Genomic DNA, 18,534 nt, shown 5'->3' on the forward strand with positions numbered 1-18,534 from the left:
GAAATCTGTCTTTGACAGAAATCCGGACAAGAGTCAATGCAACTGCCCAGCATTCTCCTGAAGGCCCGAGCATAGCAGTGAGGATTTTATGCTAATAGCACCCATAATCCCATGCTAATTTATTTTATCAAATTAAAGCAAATGCTGCTCTCTGACCCCAGGGACCTCCATTCTCCTCTGGGTCCCTGTGGTAAGCTGGAATCCGTTTAGTGGAAGAGTTTGCCAAGAATATAAATTAATAAAACAGGATTAAAGGGAGACATGGTTATAACTGATTCCTTAATCCCAGGGAATAATTAATGATAGTGATTCATGATTTGGCTATACTCTCCTTCTATTTGAATAATAAATAGACTCAAAATAAACTTCTGATGGAAACCGTTGAGGCAGACATCTGGCCAGTGGTGCCTTTATTGCAAGGACTCAGTATTATGGTGGGTGCTCTGACACTTTCCTCCTGCCCTTTAGGCCCTGTCAGTTCATATTTTTGGGTCCATGAAAACCTTACTGTGCTTTTTATAACCACACTTAATTATTAAAAATACATTTTGAGATGCTGCTACCATCAAAACACAGCCTGTTCAACACTGCGCTCAGATTAGGCCTATAAAAAGAATTGGTAACAATGATCCAGAAGCTTTCAGAGAACTCAGATCCACCATTATTCTCAGCCACACGTTAGCAAGTGATGTTTAGTGGCTTCTGTACCAGTGCACTCTCCCTGGAACCAGGGAGGCAATGTTTACAAAAATATGTAGCCTTCTCCTTCATAGGATTCACATTCCAGTGTTGCTGAGGTGGTTCTGTTTATTTTCCCTTAACATAATTTAATTTGTGTGATCTATGTTAAAGAGGCTACAAATTAATTGAAATAGATTGTTTTCCTGATGACTGCTGTGTCTTCGGCTTGCCTCTGAATAGGCTTAACTGTATAAAGGTTACTTACTATTGTCCTGTCTCATGTCTACTCTCCAGGTGCCAATTAGCCCCTCTACTCTTACTGATTGTTTGTCAGCAATAAAGACATCCAAGGGAAAATGCACTTGAGAATTTGTGGTTTCTTATATGTGGCTCTGTGGCGCAATGGATAACGCATTGGACTTCTAGTGAAGAGAAAACACTGATTTTTTTTTTAATCATGTCTTCCTTCCTCCAACACAAACCAACTGTTCTTGGTACTCTTGAAGTCTTCACTCTACACTCTGGTTCAATAAGCAGAGGCTTCCACTGTAGATTTCTGTACTAATGCTTTACAAAATCTGTCCAAAGGCATCATCTTTACCCATGATAAATAATACAGCTACTTATTTACAGACATGATTAAAAAACATTCTTCCAGACTTGTAATCTAATGATAGTGGAAACATTACCACATGCTATGGATTTCGGTATATAAAGGTTTGAGAATGCCAGGGTACAAGCTGTGGTTGAGACTCCAGATGCCTGCCTCTCTGTGTAGGTTTTTGTATGGCCGCTACAAATGAACTGTTACATGTGGAATGCATTGAGTACTAGACGCTTTTCCATCCATGATGTAGTTTTCCAAAATGTTTACCAGATTATGAACATTTTAAGCAAAGTAATGGTGTCCTTCATTCTGCATGGAAGTTGCAGTCCTATGGACTTCAGTGTAGACTAAAATGATATCATCAGAAAACCACAACATTTTGCATGTTGCCTGAATGATGGATTCAGGTTACAGTGGCTTCTTTTCACCTATCAAAACGTCATCTAAGGTACCACACTACCTTTCCTTGTGTTCCAAGCTTGAGGCTCATGCTCTCCAAATGTCAATCGCTCTCTGTAAGTGTTGTGATAACCCACACACACACATTTCTACAGCACCTTCTGAAGTGCACAGCCACCATGGATATGCTTATAGCTACTGCATGTGGAAATTTGTAAAGAAGGGAATTCTAGTCTGAAAACTTTGACCAATGACTCAATGTTTGCAATGGTAGGACCCAAATGTGCTGCTGTTATTTCCAAGTTGGAAGCAAATGACATCCCAGGTATGGATGTAATGAACAGGGAAATGAGCCCCCTGATCGGGTAGGCATGTCAAATGATCAGGGTATAATGCATGTGAATGCATTTGTTTCTAAAGCAGGATATAGATGGTGCTATTTTTACAGACTTCCCAGGAAGAGCATGGGCTCTTCCTCAGGATAGTTTGTGTGGATGTTGCTCTGCTCCGCTGTGCATCTCTGAAGGACTCCCAGAGAGTCCTACTCACCTGGAGAGAGAATGGATACACAAAACACCTTTTAAAGATTCTTGTTCTTACAAACTCTTAAATTTTAATCACCTAACAGTTACTTAAGCAATGTGTGAAGGTAAGGAGTAGAGGGATAAGAATTCCCTGCCTAACTTTCACCAGTTAATCTGGCCCCTACCCTTGGACACAACACATGGGAAAGCTCAGAGCTGTTTCTGTGAAGTGTGGAGCCACACTTTTAACCATGTTTTGCCGAGGTCCCTATATATACTAATTTAATTTAAATTTGTTTTGTAAAATCTATTTTATAATATAATAGTTATTATTAATAAAGTTTTTATATAGTGAATAGAAAAAAATAACCGAATATTCAATGTTTCAGTCAGTGAGCAAGAAGACAATGTTATATCACTTTGGTATCATATCTTGCTATTCATCTCTAAGAAGCTTCAGTCTGTATTTGTTTTCCAAGGTGACACTTCTGAGGAATGTCAGCTCTCTGCATGAACCTTAAAGGTTGATTTTATTAAAATAAAGTGTTTTTTGGCCTCTATGCCCCCACATACCTTTAATGCCATTTGCTTAGCACTGGTCATCTAGTTATTCTCCATGCTGCATTATCTCACCCTGGCTTCCAACAACTAGTCATTGATAAGACCCCCAAACGCAAGCCTTCTCCAGCACTGAAGAGGAAAAAAGGAGGGCATTGATTATTTTAAATTTACTTCTCACAATTATATAGCATAAAACGCACCTTAAAAACATACCATGCTCTCTTTGATAAAATACCCACTGCACTGCTAGAATGCAATATTTCTGTTGTGTGTGTATATATGTGTATGTGTGTGCCCCTGTGTGTGCATCTTTGTGTGGAGGTCGAATGTCAACCCCAGGTATCACTCCCCAGCCTTGTTCACATTATTTTTATGAAAATGGGTCTCTCATCAGCCTAGAACTCATCAATTTGGATAGACCATCAGATTAGGAGTTCCTGGAACATCCATCTCTAGAGTCCCAGTGTGTAGATTATAAGCACAAATTGTTGGGGGTGTGTCTCCCTAGTTGTTTGAAATTCCAACTCAAGTACTCATGCATGTATTGTGAGCCATTAACTAATTTCCTATCCCTAGGATGTGATGTTTCTCCACCTCTCTTGTCTATCCACTACCAGCAATGAGACTGATACATACACATGACTAAAAGAGGGATGTATGTATTCATGGCATGCCTATTATTATCTAGTGTGGTAGTCTAAATACTGGCCACAAATAGTTCAAGATCCTATCCCTAGAATAAAGGAATTTTTACATATACCAATAATTTATGGTTCTAGAAATGTAATTCAAAATTACCCATGTGGGGCTCAGAAGGTGATCTCGAGTGTTTTTGTAAGAAAGATAAGATGAGACTTGCCAGAGAAGAAGAGGAGGCACTATGGCCATAGAAGCAAAATTCAGATGATGTAGCCACAAAGAAATTCTAAAGGTCACTGGTAAGAACAAGTTACCCTCAGACCTTCTGTAAACTGCCTGTATTCACTGACACTTTGACTTCATCCCCAGGGAACCTGATTTTAAATTTCTGTCCTCCAGGACTAAGCAGAAATTAACTTCTGTTAGTTTGCACCACCAGTTTGTCTTAACTTAGTACAATAGCTTTGGGCAATATTTCTACTAGGATATAAACTGTACTTACTTTTTTTCTTTCTTTTTCTTTTTCTTTTACTTTTTTTTTTGACTTTGGGTAAGCTAGCACAACGTTTGGAATTATTCTCTGAAACCATAGGCAATTAGGTTTGAAATCCTTTGTAGGATACGGGCACAATCATTTCTGACAATGTGCCACACATGATAGTGCCTGTATCCTACAAAGCTGCAAAGATGCTGTTTAGGAGGTGGGAAGACACAGGGAAAATGATGTCTTCTCTCCTCTGACTCTATAGACTGGAAACTGTGGTGCAGCTACAACACAGATGATCCAGGTTGTTGTTAAAGCTCCATATGCAGGAAATACCAACAGTATGAGGTGAGTAACTGGAGGTCCCGATCCTCAGACTCATCCTCTTGCAAATGTGGGTACCACCAGAAGTCAGCTCGTAGAATGTGTGCAATACTGTAAAATAAATTTCCACCAGAGTGGGTCACTTGCTAAATCACAATTGTGGAGGAATTTCCAGGCATAAGATCTTACTTAGCAGTCCTCTAAGCATGAAGCCTGGGGCTCATTGTACCAAGCTCAACCCAACCTGCAGACAAAGGTTATACATTATACTAAAGGGAGTGAGAGGGATCAGATCACAGAATCTGTGTGCAGTACACCTTGGAGGGAAGCACCAATCGTATTGCCTGACTCCAGTATTCTACCACCACCTCCTTTCCTCGCCTCCTTCCAACACATGCAGGCACACACACACACACACACACACACACACACACATGATTCGAAGCAGTTGAATTTCTCAGTGATTAGTCTAAAGGAAAATTGTGAAGGAATGTCTTTCACACACCTAACATGTTAGCTAATGTTGACATCCCTACCATGTTAGCTAATGTTGCTTTTAAATTAGTTTAAAGAAACCTTGGGAGTGCTCCTGGAGATTCAAAACAACATATATGTAATCAACAATTCCATCAACTAAGAAAAACATTGCAGCACTCACATACCCATTTATAGAAGCCAATAGGGTCTTCTGGTGTGTGAAAACTGCCTACTGACAGTCCCCCAGTCAGTTCCAGATACATCCTGTGTATCTTTCAAACTGCCAAACACAGGAAGTAACCACTCAGTAAATTTTTTTTATTTTATACACTCAAAAAGAAATGGCTGTGAGTATCTTTAACCTGGGAGATAAGACTGATCATTCGGCTGACTCTCTCTCTTGGAAGGGAGCCAGAGCAATAATGGCTATCTGAGAATCTTCAAAGATTTAATCTCAGAGATGAGTTCTTTGCAGGGCCCAATTTCTTTTGCTTTGCCAAGCTGTCTCTTCTTTGAAATGGCCTTTAATGTAAAGTCACCTGACAGAGGTGTACACCCTCAGAAAGCCAAGTTATAGAACTGAGTTTCCTGGTGCTGAGCTGTGCCCCTGGATAAGACTACATGCTGCTTAGACTCCAGAGGTTGGCTTTCAGAACCACCGCAGTCAAGGGCAGACTCTGCTCACAGGCTATGCTATAAAACACACAGGTACACACCGTGGAAGACATGGGGAAGGGCAGGAGGCACCAATGGGACAAGAAATACTGATCTGCAATTCCAGTTCCAGGAAGGTGTCATTAATTCACAAACTGCTCATTCACAACCTACGTGTTCTGAGTATATCACATATGCAGGCCCTGTTCCCCATGCTAAGACACAAGGAAACAAGGCCTTTCCATTCCACAGACCAACATTCTAAAGAGAGCAACATCCAACAGGCAAAACATAAACAAAACAAATAAGACCATACTCCATGTTGATAAGTATTATAAGTCAATAAGACATAAAGAAATCCAACACAGTAATGGAGGGAACCAGACTTAAGTGACTTCTTCTATCTGATTTACTAGTGTGAGGTGACAGTTCTAGTATGACAGAACCTGTGTGTCACATGAACATTCATGTGCATAATATCTTTCTATTCACCATGTCATATCCCCTGGGACAGTGTAATGTAACTGGGTGGCCACTGAGCTTTAGATAACAAGAAGAGAAAGAGAATCACAGAACTTCTACCCCGGAGTCTGTGGAACTGTCCTCCTCACAATAGGTGCCATGATTTCATCTTAGATCTGCTGGAGAAAGCTTATTCTTAGTGTTGAGCTCTGGCCTTCACACACATACATACCACACACACACACACACACACACACACACACACACACACACACACACAAAACATAGAAATGAATAACAATAAAAACTCCCCTACAAAACAAAAACAAACACATAGAGTCCTAGAGGATAGTCAGTCCAATTGGAGTCTAGGCAGCGGAGGAGAGCATCTAAAGATGCTAAGAAACCTAACATACATGGACTCTATGGGCATTAGTGAGGATGGTGAGAAATCCCTCTTCATGATTCCCTCTTCTAACTGTGCATGCCATGTGCTTCTCAAGAAAAAGAGATTTTACTTCTTTGGCTGGATGTTGTCATTATCACAAACAAGTCCTGAAATGTTCTTTTAACTGCCACCATTGTTCAAGAAAAACATTACTGAAAGTGTTTCAGCCTACAGTAGTTACAGCAATTCCTCACACCACTTAACATTTTATTTATACTAATGAAAAAGCACTCAAATTCATTTGTATAGGCTGCTTTTCTAAGGGACCAAGAATAACAAATATGTGCTTTGAATATAAGAAAATGACTTATTTCATTATTCTGTGAACTGTTGTTCCTGATAACAGGGATTTAAAATGCAGACTGAAGTTTCTCTTAATGTGCTACAAGAGTCACAATTGATATAGTTTTTCTCAACTAATGAATGCCTTTCACGATTATTATCTACTCAATTTGCAAGGAATGAACAATTAAAATTGTAATGTTTTTTTCTTTTCAGGCTAACATTAATATGGAAAGCTCTTTCTTCTTCTAACCTTAACAAGAGCCCGAAAATCAGACCTTCAGGAAATAAGTTCTCTTGTTACCTTGTCTGTTCATTGCTTCCATTTGCCAAAAGCTCAATCCTAGGTGAACTTAATTATCTACATTATTTGACTCTATATCCAGGACGCCATATGCTGCTGGAAAATATATGTCCTATAGACTGGAAATACTTTCGAATCTTCAGCAGTTTTCAGAGATTCTAAAATAACCTCCAAACCAATTTTCTAGACTGCAATAAACCTGTGTGATCATGTTCAACCTTTATACATTTCTGCCTCCACAGACCTCCCTTCCACCCTGGCTCATAATAGAGATGGTATAATCGCAGTCACCAGATCTCTACATGGTCTCCTATGGTTTCTTTGGTTTTTTTTTTCCTATTTGCTTTTAATTAAACTGGAAGAAGCACACACCCACACACATACACACACACTTTTTTTCATTGTCAAAAGTCACATTTCCTACGTTTGACCTGTGATTACCTTCTCTCTGCCTCCCTGAGAATTTAGTTCATTTAGTCTCACAGCTGGAGAGGTGAACTCCAACTAGATTGTGAACTCTTATTGCATAGCTCTTGAACACTGGGTATTATAGGGCAAGTTCATCACTGCTGGCTCCCAGTCCTGCCCTTAGGATCAATGAACAAATCTTGATACTTGTGCCTCTAGCTTTCCCAGGAAGTTAGCTCCACATGTTCTAATCCTTTTGTGTGGCTGACCTCTTATGAAAGCATATATCTGAAACAATCCTCAAAAGCTTGTGTGTTGATGACATGGTTCCCAATACAGCAGGGTTCAGATGCCAGTTTTGAGTGATGGTTGGGTCATGAGTCCCTACTTTTGTCCATATATGAGTCCATCTCTGGACTCATAAATTAGAGGGACTTTGTTATAAGAACTCCTTTTCTCTTTGCTGCCTCCTTTCATGCTGTAAGGAGCATCTTCTACCCAGCATGTGTCTCCATCATGATGAGCTGCCCTGTCATGGACCTAAAAGCACTGGAGTCACGAATCAAGAACTGAATGTTCTGAACTAAACTTTCCTTCCTTAAAATTGATTTCTCTCAGGCTTCCACGCACAGTAACAGAAAAAGTCACTAATACACCTCATATGGACTCTCTAGCCAACATTTGTTCACTACTGAGCATTTCATGTGTAAAGTGAAACAGGGATATCATTAGTAATAGTGTTTTTGTTTATGTCTCACACTGGTAACAACTGTGTCTTATTTGTAGGAGGCAAGAAAACTCAAATTTCTAGCTTCTATCATGGGAAAGTCAGAGAGCAACCATAATAAGAATTCCCCAAAGGTAGATGATATCAAGGGTTCTGGGAAGAGAGAAAACAATGGCAAATGTTTATTATTTATTTGTTCTTTGTGGAAGAGTGACTTCTAGGATTTAGCATGTGTTTTGTTGTGATGTGTAGTACCTAATTAAAAAAAATTATCGGAAGAGACCAGCTCCAGTAGATAGACAGGGCCCTCAGTGGAGGGATGGGATCATCAACCTACCTTCAAAATTTTTGACTCAGAATCGTTCCTGACTAACAGAAACACAGGAACAGAGATAGAAGGAAAGGCCATCTAGTGCCTAGCCCAACTTCGGTGTCCTCCCATGGGTGGGCACCAAACCCTGACACTATTAGTAATGTCATGTTGTGCTTGCAGACAGGAGCCTAGCATGGCTGTCCTCTGAGAAACTCTGCTAGATGCCGACTGAGACAGATTCAGGTAATTCTAGCCAACCATTGGATTAAGGCTGGGACACCCTATGGAAGAGTTAGGAGAAGGATTGGAGGAGCTGAAGGGGATAGCCACACCATAGATAGACCAACAGTTTCAACTAACCCAAACCCCTGGGAGGTCCCAGAGACTAAGCCACCAACCATAGAGCATATATGAGATGATCCGTGGTCCCCAGCACATATGTAGCAGAGGACTGCCTAGTCTGACCTCAGTTGGAGAGGCCTAATTCTGTAAAGAGTAGATGCCTCAGGAAAGAGGAGTACAGGGGGGTAAGCTGGGGATGGATGAGTGGGTGAGGGGGTGGGCAGGTGGGGATAGAAACCACCACACTGTCTCAGAGGCAAAGAGGGAACTGGGAAGGGGGCAGCATTTGGAATGTAAATACATGAAATGATGAAAAACTATCAAAATATTTCTTTTGTGTGGCAATTGAGTTTGGGGTGGCCAGAGGACAATCTAAACAAGATGGTTTCTGCCCTCTACCACACAAGCTCTCAAGACTCAAATTCATTAGGTCAGGCAGCAAGCACTCTCAGCCCTTGATCTATCTTCCTGACTTAATAATTTAGACTCATTATATTTATTTTTATTGTTATTATTATTATTGTTGTTGTCATTGTTATTATTTTCGTGATGTAGATAATAGTACTTAGGCAATCAAAACTTTGCATTTTTCAGGGTCACATGGCCAAAGTAACTTCTACTTCTTTTATGAGACTTGATAATCCCCACTTCAGAGAATCCTCTAGGCAGGTTTCTTCTGTATCTTTCAGCATCATCTATTATAATGCTGAGTTGCTTTGGGATGACCTGCTCCTTGGAAACACAGCCTGTGCCTCATGACCAGTGCCTAGTACTTCATAGATTCCACAGAAAAGTGTTGATTGGTGGTATTTGTGGATGTGGAGTAAACTAATCAATAGATATTAAAATAGATGTTAAATTCTCGGCTGCATTCTCTCACTCAGAAAAGGTTCATTTTCCTTACTGTTTTTTTTTTTGGGGGGGGTTGTTAAACATCTACATTTATTACCAGCTCCATTTCACTAAAGTTGTCTAGAGATGCCACAAGGTGACAGGTATCATTGTTGTGGAAGAATACAAGTAGAAGATAGTTTTTTTTTTTGAATTGTAGATAAATATTGGTGGAGATATTTTGCTTATTGAGTGCCTATTGCCATTATGATCACAATAGATCTAGGTTTGTTTTTATTACAAAGGAAACCTACAGGGTGTAGATAGCTTATCAACACCTAATAAAGAGTAGTGTAAGGCTAAGAAGTCACAGTTTTCAGATCTCAGCCTATAATTATTACTCTGACTACCCTTCTAATCTCCTCTGAATGAGAGATTAAATATTTTCCAATATTTCATCTAAATATGTGGTAGCACATATTATTTAGCTACAGGAGGACATTACCACAGCAGGACAGAGCCCTTAATTAGTACAGAAAGTGTCCATGTGTCTCAGGAATCATGTTTCTCAAGCCAGTGTTCCACCTGTGACACCACTGAATACGTGTGAACACAGAGCTAACTCTGTGCTGACTACCTTTTAAAAATGTAGCCTTTCACACTTGCTCCTTGAAGTTTCTGCTGTTTTGCTGGATTAACCTGGCCAAGAGTGCTTGCTGCCTTCCTTAATGAAGTAACTATGAATCTCTGCAGGTGCATGCCTATCAAAAAGACCAGCTAATACAAATACAATTACAGTATCTGAGGACAGGATTCTTGTCATCATACAAAAAGGTAAATTTAAGAATCTATCTCTATGTATAAACACATGTGTGTGTGTGTGTGGGCACACACACACAAACACACACACACACACACACACACACACACACAGAGAGAGAGAGAGAGAGAGAGAGAGAGAGAGAGAGAGAGAGAGAGAGAGAGAGAAAGAGAACCAGCTCTCAAAGGTTGCATTTGACCCCTTTATCATGTTGAATGCTTCTGAAGAGAATGCTGAATTTATTTTAATGTTTTTTAAAGATTGTATTTTCAGGAGTTGGAGAGATTGCTCAGTGGTGAAGGACAATTGCTGCTCTTGCAGAGGATCAGGATTTGGTTCCTAGCATATACACAGTGGCTCACAATTTGCAACTTCAATTCCAGGGAATCCAGTGCCCTCTTTTGACCTCCAGGAGCACCAATAGCAGGTGTAGTACACAGATATACATACTATATAAATACATAAATAAATGAATGAATAAATCTTTAAAAAATAGAATCTATCTCTAGAGAAGTTAAAAGACCTATTTGCTCGCTGTCTCTCTCTCTCAATATCTCTCTCTCTCTCTCTCTCTCTCTCTCTCTCTCTCTCTCTCTCTCTCTCTCTCTCTCCCCTGTGTGTGTGTGTGTGTGTGTGTGTGTCTATTCCCTCATGACTCTGCAGCTTTTGACTGCTTTCCATCAATAGGATTGTCTGTTATGTCTCTCTGACCATAACTCAAGGAAAAATTCAAGAGTACTGATGTGTCTTCTTTGTTTTTGAAAATGAATGGGAATTTTTTTTTTCAAATAAAACTGTATCTTAAGCATGAACCCATCTGAGGTGATTTACAAAATCCTGATTTTGATTGTAATATTACCAAAATGTCTGCAATGATGCGATGCTTGTTAAGTCCTCTATATGCAGGTGATGACATTGGAACTAGGAGAGTGTCTCTAACACACATTGCTAGCGAGAAAAAGAACATTATCAGAGCCTGTGCCCATCAGCTTCCAGCATCTGCTTCTCTTGGGAAGTCAGGTAGTTTTGGGAGAGAGAGAGAGAGAGAGAGAGAGAGAGAGAGAGAGAGAGAGAGAGAGAGAGAGAGAGAGAGAGAGAGAATGAAAAATGAGCAAGACCAAAGCTAAGAGCCAAATGGGAGAAGAAATAGAGTCCTGGGGTTTTAGAAGAGTACTTAAATCCTGTAGTTAAAAGGAAAAGGAGATGGAGAAGTAATTTCACAGAGTTGTAGCAAAGAGAAAGCAGTTTATAGATCTCTTCACTTGAGAACTTGTAGAGTTGTTAGTAAATTTTATTGTTTTAATTTGAGAATGAATCAGCATTGCCTAGGGCAGCACAGCTGTCACCATCAGGGAGAGAATAACACAAGATCAGATTCAACGAAGAATTTTGGAAGAAGACAATTTAATTCATTCTCTCTCCCTTCCACTTCCTTTATCATAACACAGTTTCGGAATGGGGAAAAATAGTGACTATAACAGTCATTCTGTTATGTGCCAATATGACTATGCTAAGCAGATGATGGGATAACTGGTCAACCATTACTTCTGGGTGTGTCTGTGGGAGCCACTTTAGATATGATTGGCACTGAGGTTAGATGTGGCAGTCAACAGATGGAGTAGAGTGAATGGGAGCTGTGCAATGCTTCAAGAGATGGATAGAACAAAAGATAGAGGCCAGGTGAATTTGCTGTCTGCTTGAGATGATTCTGGGTCTCTGTTATTTACCTGTTTGTTTGTTTGGTTGTTTGTTTGTTTGTTTATTCGAGACAGGGTTTCTCTGTATAGCCCTGGCTGTCCTGAAACTCACTCGGTAGACTAGGCTGGCCTCGAACTCAGAAATCCACCTGCCTCTGCCTCTGCCTCTGCCTCCCGAGTGCTGGGATTAAAGGCGTGTGCCACCACACCCAGCTTGGGTCTCTGTTCTTAATATTTGGATTATACTATCAGGTTTCCTAATCTTTCAAATTTCAGATCACATGGTGTAGGGCTTCTTAGCCACTGTAATCATGTAAGCCAATCCTTCCCTTCATATACATTTACTTATTTACCTATAGATTTAGATGTATGCATATACAATGTGTATAAGCAGAGTTTTACATGTATACATCACACATGCACACACACACACACACACACACACACACACACACAAACAAGTTCCTGTGCTACTTACTTAGGTGATAGCTCAATGTAGAAAAATGTAAATAAATGTAAAGAATAAATCATTGCACTTCATTTTCTTCTGTGATCTCATCTTATTAGTAATTTCTATTTGGTAGATGATTTGCTGAATTTAACATAATCTCATGTTTAATTTCTGATGCTATACAGAACACGTATTTTAAAAATAAATGTGGGTCTGTGGTTGATATTGCTTTGATTTTTGTAGTAGTGATCTTGGAGACTGAACCTAGGGCCCTTTTCTATGCTATGCCAGCAATCAATCACTGAAACACATCTGAATCTGTCTTTAAATTTTTATTATGAGACAAAAGTGTCTCACTAAGGTGGTTAGACTGATCTTGTGATCAATCAAGACTCCAATGTCCAGGCCTTCAAATTATTATTAATCTGAAGTTCAAGCTTACTATGATGTTTTCTAATTCATCTGGTAAAGTCTTTCTTATATCCATTTCTAAATCAGCAGTATGACCATTTTAATATGGTTAAGAATAATTATTGTAATTTTTGTACCTTCTAAATGATTGTGCCAGAGTCTCTGGCTATGCATCTGTACTTACTGTCATTGCCACGAAAAGCCTAGAAGTTTTCAACAGAACAGAGTGGGAGAAAGATAAAACAGAGGAATAAACTGCTGGTACTGGTGATGTCATCCATGCAGTTGCAATGTCCATGGGCACATGCTGAGGACAGGTCTGATCTCATGAAATTACCAGTGCGTGAGCCCTGCATGAGAGCAAGGGCCTCTCTAGCAAAAACTGCTGTCAAGCAGTGATTCTTACATATGCCTTTAAAGAAAAACCAATACCAGGTGAGGTTAAGGATCTCAGCCCAAACCTTGGATGGAGACGAAGACTGAGCTGTGGAGAAGACAGATGGACAGGGACAAGCACCAGGTGTAATGATGCCGTTGAGGCGGGAATACTTAACTTACATTCAGATGCAGAAGGAAATGTTCAGTTATTCAAGAAAAGCCAAAATTTTAATTCATAAGAAACTAAATACAAACGTATTTGACACAACAAATATGCTAGAAATCAGTCAATTATGATTTTTAAAAATGATACAACTTTTAAAATTAAGTTGACAAAGCTTAATAAGGTAGTTTGTAGTGCTGGCAAGAACATGGGGCTAAGTTGTGTGCTACATGTAGGAGCTGATTTTGTACCATTACGTCATCAATTGTCAATTGTGCATAAGTTCAGTTTACATTATTTTTTGTAAAAGAATATACAACATGACTTAAAGTGATGAAATAAAAATAAACATCGTACAAGCTCAGAGCAGTTGCATCTGGATGAGTAGATGTTAGGTCAATCTTAGGAGTTGCATTTTAGTGAGTGGATAGTTCATGGGGAAATTCTCCAGAAAAACAACCAAATACAGCAGAGGCTTTCCTTGTTCCCTCTTGTGTTTAAGAGCCCCACCCTTCTTCTGGGGAGCAGTTTACCCTCTTGTTATTGTATCATGTCTGTCCCATAAATTTCTAACAATTTATTCTTTCTATCACTGATAGAAATTTGAGCTGTTTTTCCCATGTGTCTTTCTGGTAAGCATGAATATGTATATCATGTAATGTCTGAATTTGGAGTACATTTACTGGATTGCAGGCATATACCCACTTAGCTTCCCTGGCTGCTTCCAAACCATTCTACAAAGTGATCAAGCAGCTACACACTCTATCAGAGAAGGAGACTGCTAGCTGCTCTGCATTTCCATTGACTTCAGTTTTGTCAGTGTTTGTATTTCTTTTCTCTGGTGAAGCTATTCCGATTTGTAGATATTTAATTCATTATGATCCTTAACTTGCACTTTTTATCAGTATCTAGGATGTTTCTGTTTTATATTAGTCACTTCCAAGGTTGTGTGTACTATATCTCACCTGGGATGTATCTCTCTATTGATCCACACTGAAGGTTAATACCATAGTTATATCTTTTGTTGTCCTTAGAATCTATGAACAAAAGCAACTTGGACAGGAAAGGCTTTGTTTTAGCTTAAAGTTTATAGTGCATCAGGGATAAAAGTCAGGACAGAAACTCAAGATGGAAACCTAACAGGAGAAACTGAAGCAGAGACCTTGGAGGAAGGTTGATTACTAGCTTGTTCACCCTGGCTCCCTTATACAATTCTGTACCACCTGCCCATGGAAGGTGCCATCCACAGAAGGCTGGTCTAGCCCACACCAATCATTAACTAAAGAAATGATCCCCAGACTTGCCTACAGGCCAATCTGATGGGGGCATTTCCTCAAGTTGAAAAAAAATAATCAGTATAAGTAATATTTTTTATGGAGACTTCCAAATTGTCAGTCACTATTTATCAAGCTTTGTCACCTCACTGCCATAACTGTTAGGGTCTCCATTCACATTCTCATTTGTTTTGTTTTGTTTTGTTTTGTTTTGTTTTGTTTTGTTTTGTTTTGTTTTGTTTTGTTTTGTTTGTTTGTTTGTTTGTTAGCATCTCCATTGGATTATGGGTCACAGTCCAGAGGAAAAAAAAACAGTTAAAACTTTCAACATTAATTGTCTATGGTGCCTGACTCAATCCTCAATGCATTAAAGATTCTAAATTTTGAGTTTTGTATTCTCAGTTGGAAGAAATTGCCACGATATCTACACAACTCTTGATTTTCTTTAAGAATCAGCACACTCTCTTGTCTAACTTTTCCACCCTCTGCTCCTGGAAACTCTCCAAAGGGAAAAACTGCCCATGTAGTGTTGGGCTCACCTCACTATGTTTAGCTTCTTTCTGAAGACTTTCTTCCTTCAGTCCCAAATACTTCAGAAGTTTGCCTATACACTCCTGCATATATGTTTTGTAATTCTTCCAATTTTTTTCCAAAATTGTTTCAATGGAAATATGGCCTCTTCAAGCTATTGTAGAGGAGGCAGAGATTTCATATTAAAATTATTTTTAAATGGTTCTCATATTAACTGAGGCACACAATATATCCTTTGAGAAAAAGAATCATCTTGAGTCCAAATTACGATAGTAAGAGTCACTGGATAATGGGAAATAAAGTTCACAGGGACACTTGAATGCAGTAAGAAAAACAAAACCAAAACCAAAAAGCCTCCATGGGGATCTTCTTCTTTATGAAGTTCCCCCAAAATAGCCCGCATTGTGGAAGAGGCGTTGGAGACTTCTGTTTGATGAAGAGGGACTTGAAATCACTTTATAAGGCCTAGGAAGCAAGTGAATACAACAAAGAGTACCTTTGTCAGATATTTAATGTTCCAGGTTCAAGTCGCAATAAGTGTACAATGAAGATGGTTGCTTTGTCCTGGTCCTGTTGGATGCTAAACCAACTTTGGCCTGACTGTTGTGTGGTAGGAAGACATTTTGTTAAATGAGTCTTTGTCTTAAGGGTAAAGTCTGTGAAATGCCTTCCAATGCAGTGCTAGATTTTGAGCTAAACAAAGTTTCTCTCTTTGATTTGGACAACTCAAAAGATGGAGCAGGGCTAGGAAGGTTGCTCAGTGACTGAATCATGAGGACTGTAGTTCAGATCACCAGCACCCACACAAAACCCCAACAAGTAAGACTTCCTGGTTGCAGTCTCTCAACCCTGGAGCTCCAAAGACAGAGACCTGATCCCCAGGGCAAGTCAGATACTCTGGGCTCTGCAAGAGAACTTGTCTCAGCGTAACAAAGGGAAGAGGGGAACACACAGCATCAATTTCTTGCCTTGTACTTCTGCATGCATGTGTGTAAGTGCACACACACATACACACAAATACACACAAACAATACACAAAACAAAGAGGACAAAAAAGAAGGGGGTGAAAAACCATCACAGCGTGGGCATCTACAAATCACTATGTCTCCTCTTACATCAGCAGACTATGTCCATTAAAACCATAGAGCCCCTAGGACCACAGAAATTCATGGGCACTGAGAAATCTTGCAGCTTGAGACTACTTTGTGCATGGATGACTGGAGTCCAGTTGACAGGGAGATGGAACCCGTTCTCTGTTATCTGCTAATGGCAGACAGGAAAGCCAGTCCATGTGGTCTTTACAGCTCTGAATTACTCCTGATCAATAAGGGGAAGTTTTAGAATCCTTCTAACTGAATATTAGAACAAAAGCATTGCAAAAACCAAGGGGAACAAAGATATTTTTAGTAATATGTATCAGACACATCATTGTAATTCCCCTCCACTACTAAGATATGTACATAGAAATGCAAGCAAAGTCTTTAATTTTTTAAAAATCTTTTTTTCCCACAAAATATCTAATTTACTCCACTTTTAAGTATTTAGAAGGTGGGCTCACATACTTCTGACCATCACTCCATGTCTTTCTTTCAAGGTCCAGAGGAGCGCACACAGTCATCATCATCCTCGCTGCTGTTGATACCTAGTGCACACCACCAGGCACTTTTGTTTGCATGGTAATGTTGACTCCTCCTCACATTAACCTCTGAAATGAGTTCTAGCATGGCACCCACTTTACTGAGTTTATTGTGTTTTTAAAAGGCTTAGTTACTTAGGATTACAGACCAGTGGGTGAAAAGAATAGAATTCCAAAGAATGGGAAAACCCTGCCATGTTAATATACTTCTGCCATCTTAATGTTTGTGAACCATTAGCATACATTCTCTTGGTTTATGTTGCTGTCTATGTTACTAATATCTTAGCCCTCCTGGTCTTCATGTTACATACTTTCTAACCCTAGAATTCAGGAGACTGAGGAGAAGAAATCACAAATTTGAGGCTGTCCTAGGGTTACATAGATCATCAAAAATAAGATATATGATTTAAAAAAATAGTACATAAAAACTTCTTGATAATTCCTGAATGTTCATTTTCCCCAAACCATCATGTGCAATCAGTGCACAAGACTCACTCCACATCTGCAAATCCTGTCGCATCTATTTTTGCCCTGGGTCATATTTTAATTAACTCTTTTCGAAGCTGTTTCATAATCTGCCGAGTGTCCATTAATCTATTCCACACATTGCTTGATTAATTTTCTAATGGGCCATTATGATCGTGTCACTCTCTACTCAAAACCCTTCACTGGTGTCTGTGATGTAACAGATACATAGCCAATTAACTGAACCACACACGCTAAGCCCTTTTCATAGTATGAATTAGCCCACTTTACATTATTTTTTATTATAAAAGAAAACATGAATGCATAGAGCAACATAAACAAAATATTATACTTATTGGTTCTAATAAACCAACATGTTTTGCTAATGAAATAAAAATTTGAGGGCTGTAGCTATAGGTCAGTAGCAGAGAACTTGCCTAACGAAAGTGGACTCTAGGTTTGATCCTAAGCATCACGTTAAACAAGCAAGCAAGCAAACAAGCAAACAAGCAAACAAACAAACTAAAACATAACAAGTATCCCTGACATTGCAGGAGTTTAGTCCATAGACTCCATTTCACTCTCATCTATCCTGCTACAGATATAGTGCTATAGGTTCAAATTGTATCACAATTTATTCTGAACACTTTTCAAACCTTTATTACCTAATTAGGTATTTTGAGACTCTATAAATTTTAGATTTTCATTTCAAAATGGAACCTATAGAGTCTTGACATTAATGGGTTCCTTTTCTATGCTTTTTACTTGCAATTTATGTGTTAGAGAGCACAGAGTATGACCTGACGGTATTTCCTTGTCTACAGTTAGCTTACTGCATCTGCACAGTGACATTTGTGGTCATACAGATTTTGGTATTTCTTGTTGAATCCATAGACTAGATTATTAATTACTTTTCTGTTTCTGTGATAAGACATCATAAGCAAAGCAGCTTATTGAAGGAGGGGTTTATTTGGGCTCATGGTTCCAGAAGGATATGTGCCCATCAGTATCACTGAAGAGAAGAGTGGCAGAAGGCAAGCATGGTGACTAGAACAGCAAGCTAAGAGTTTACAACTTCAAGCACAAGCCTGAATAGAGAAAGTTGGTATTGGGAAAACCTAAAAGACCATGCCCCAAGTCTATACTTTCTCCAGCAAGACCACACCTCCTACAAAACACTTACCTACAGCACCACCAACAGGAGACCAAGTATTGGGATACTCAGGACTGTGCCAGACTCA

The 18,534-nt window shown here is 39.3% G+C and overlaps 1 non-coding gene across 1 annotated transcript; it reads right to left on the minus strand.

The window, feature by feature from the left end:
- Nucleotides 1-15,990: 15,990 nt before the first annotated feature.
- Nucleotides 15,991-16,106, minus strand: Mir6354 (microRNA 6354). Its single transcript, NR_105772.1, has one exon. It is a non-coding gene; the product is annotated as a microRNA 6354 (primary transcript).
- Between the last annotated feature and the right edge of the window lie 2,428 nt (nt 16,107-18,534).

This window comes from Mus musculus, chromosome 1, assembly GCF_000001635.26.
Source record: "Mus musculus strain C57BL/6J chromosome 1, GRCm38.p6 C57BL/6J".
In the NCBI taxonomy this organism is placed as follows: Eukaryota; Metazoa; Chordata; class Mammalia; order Rodentia; family Muridae; genus Mus; species Mus musculus.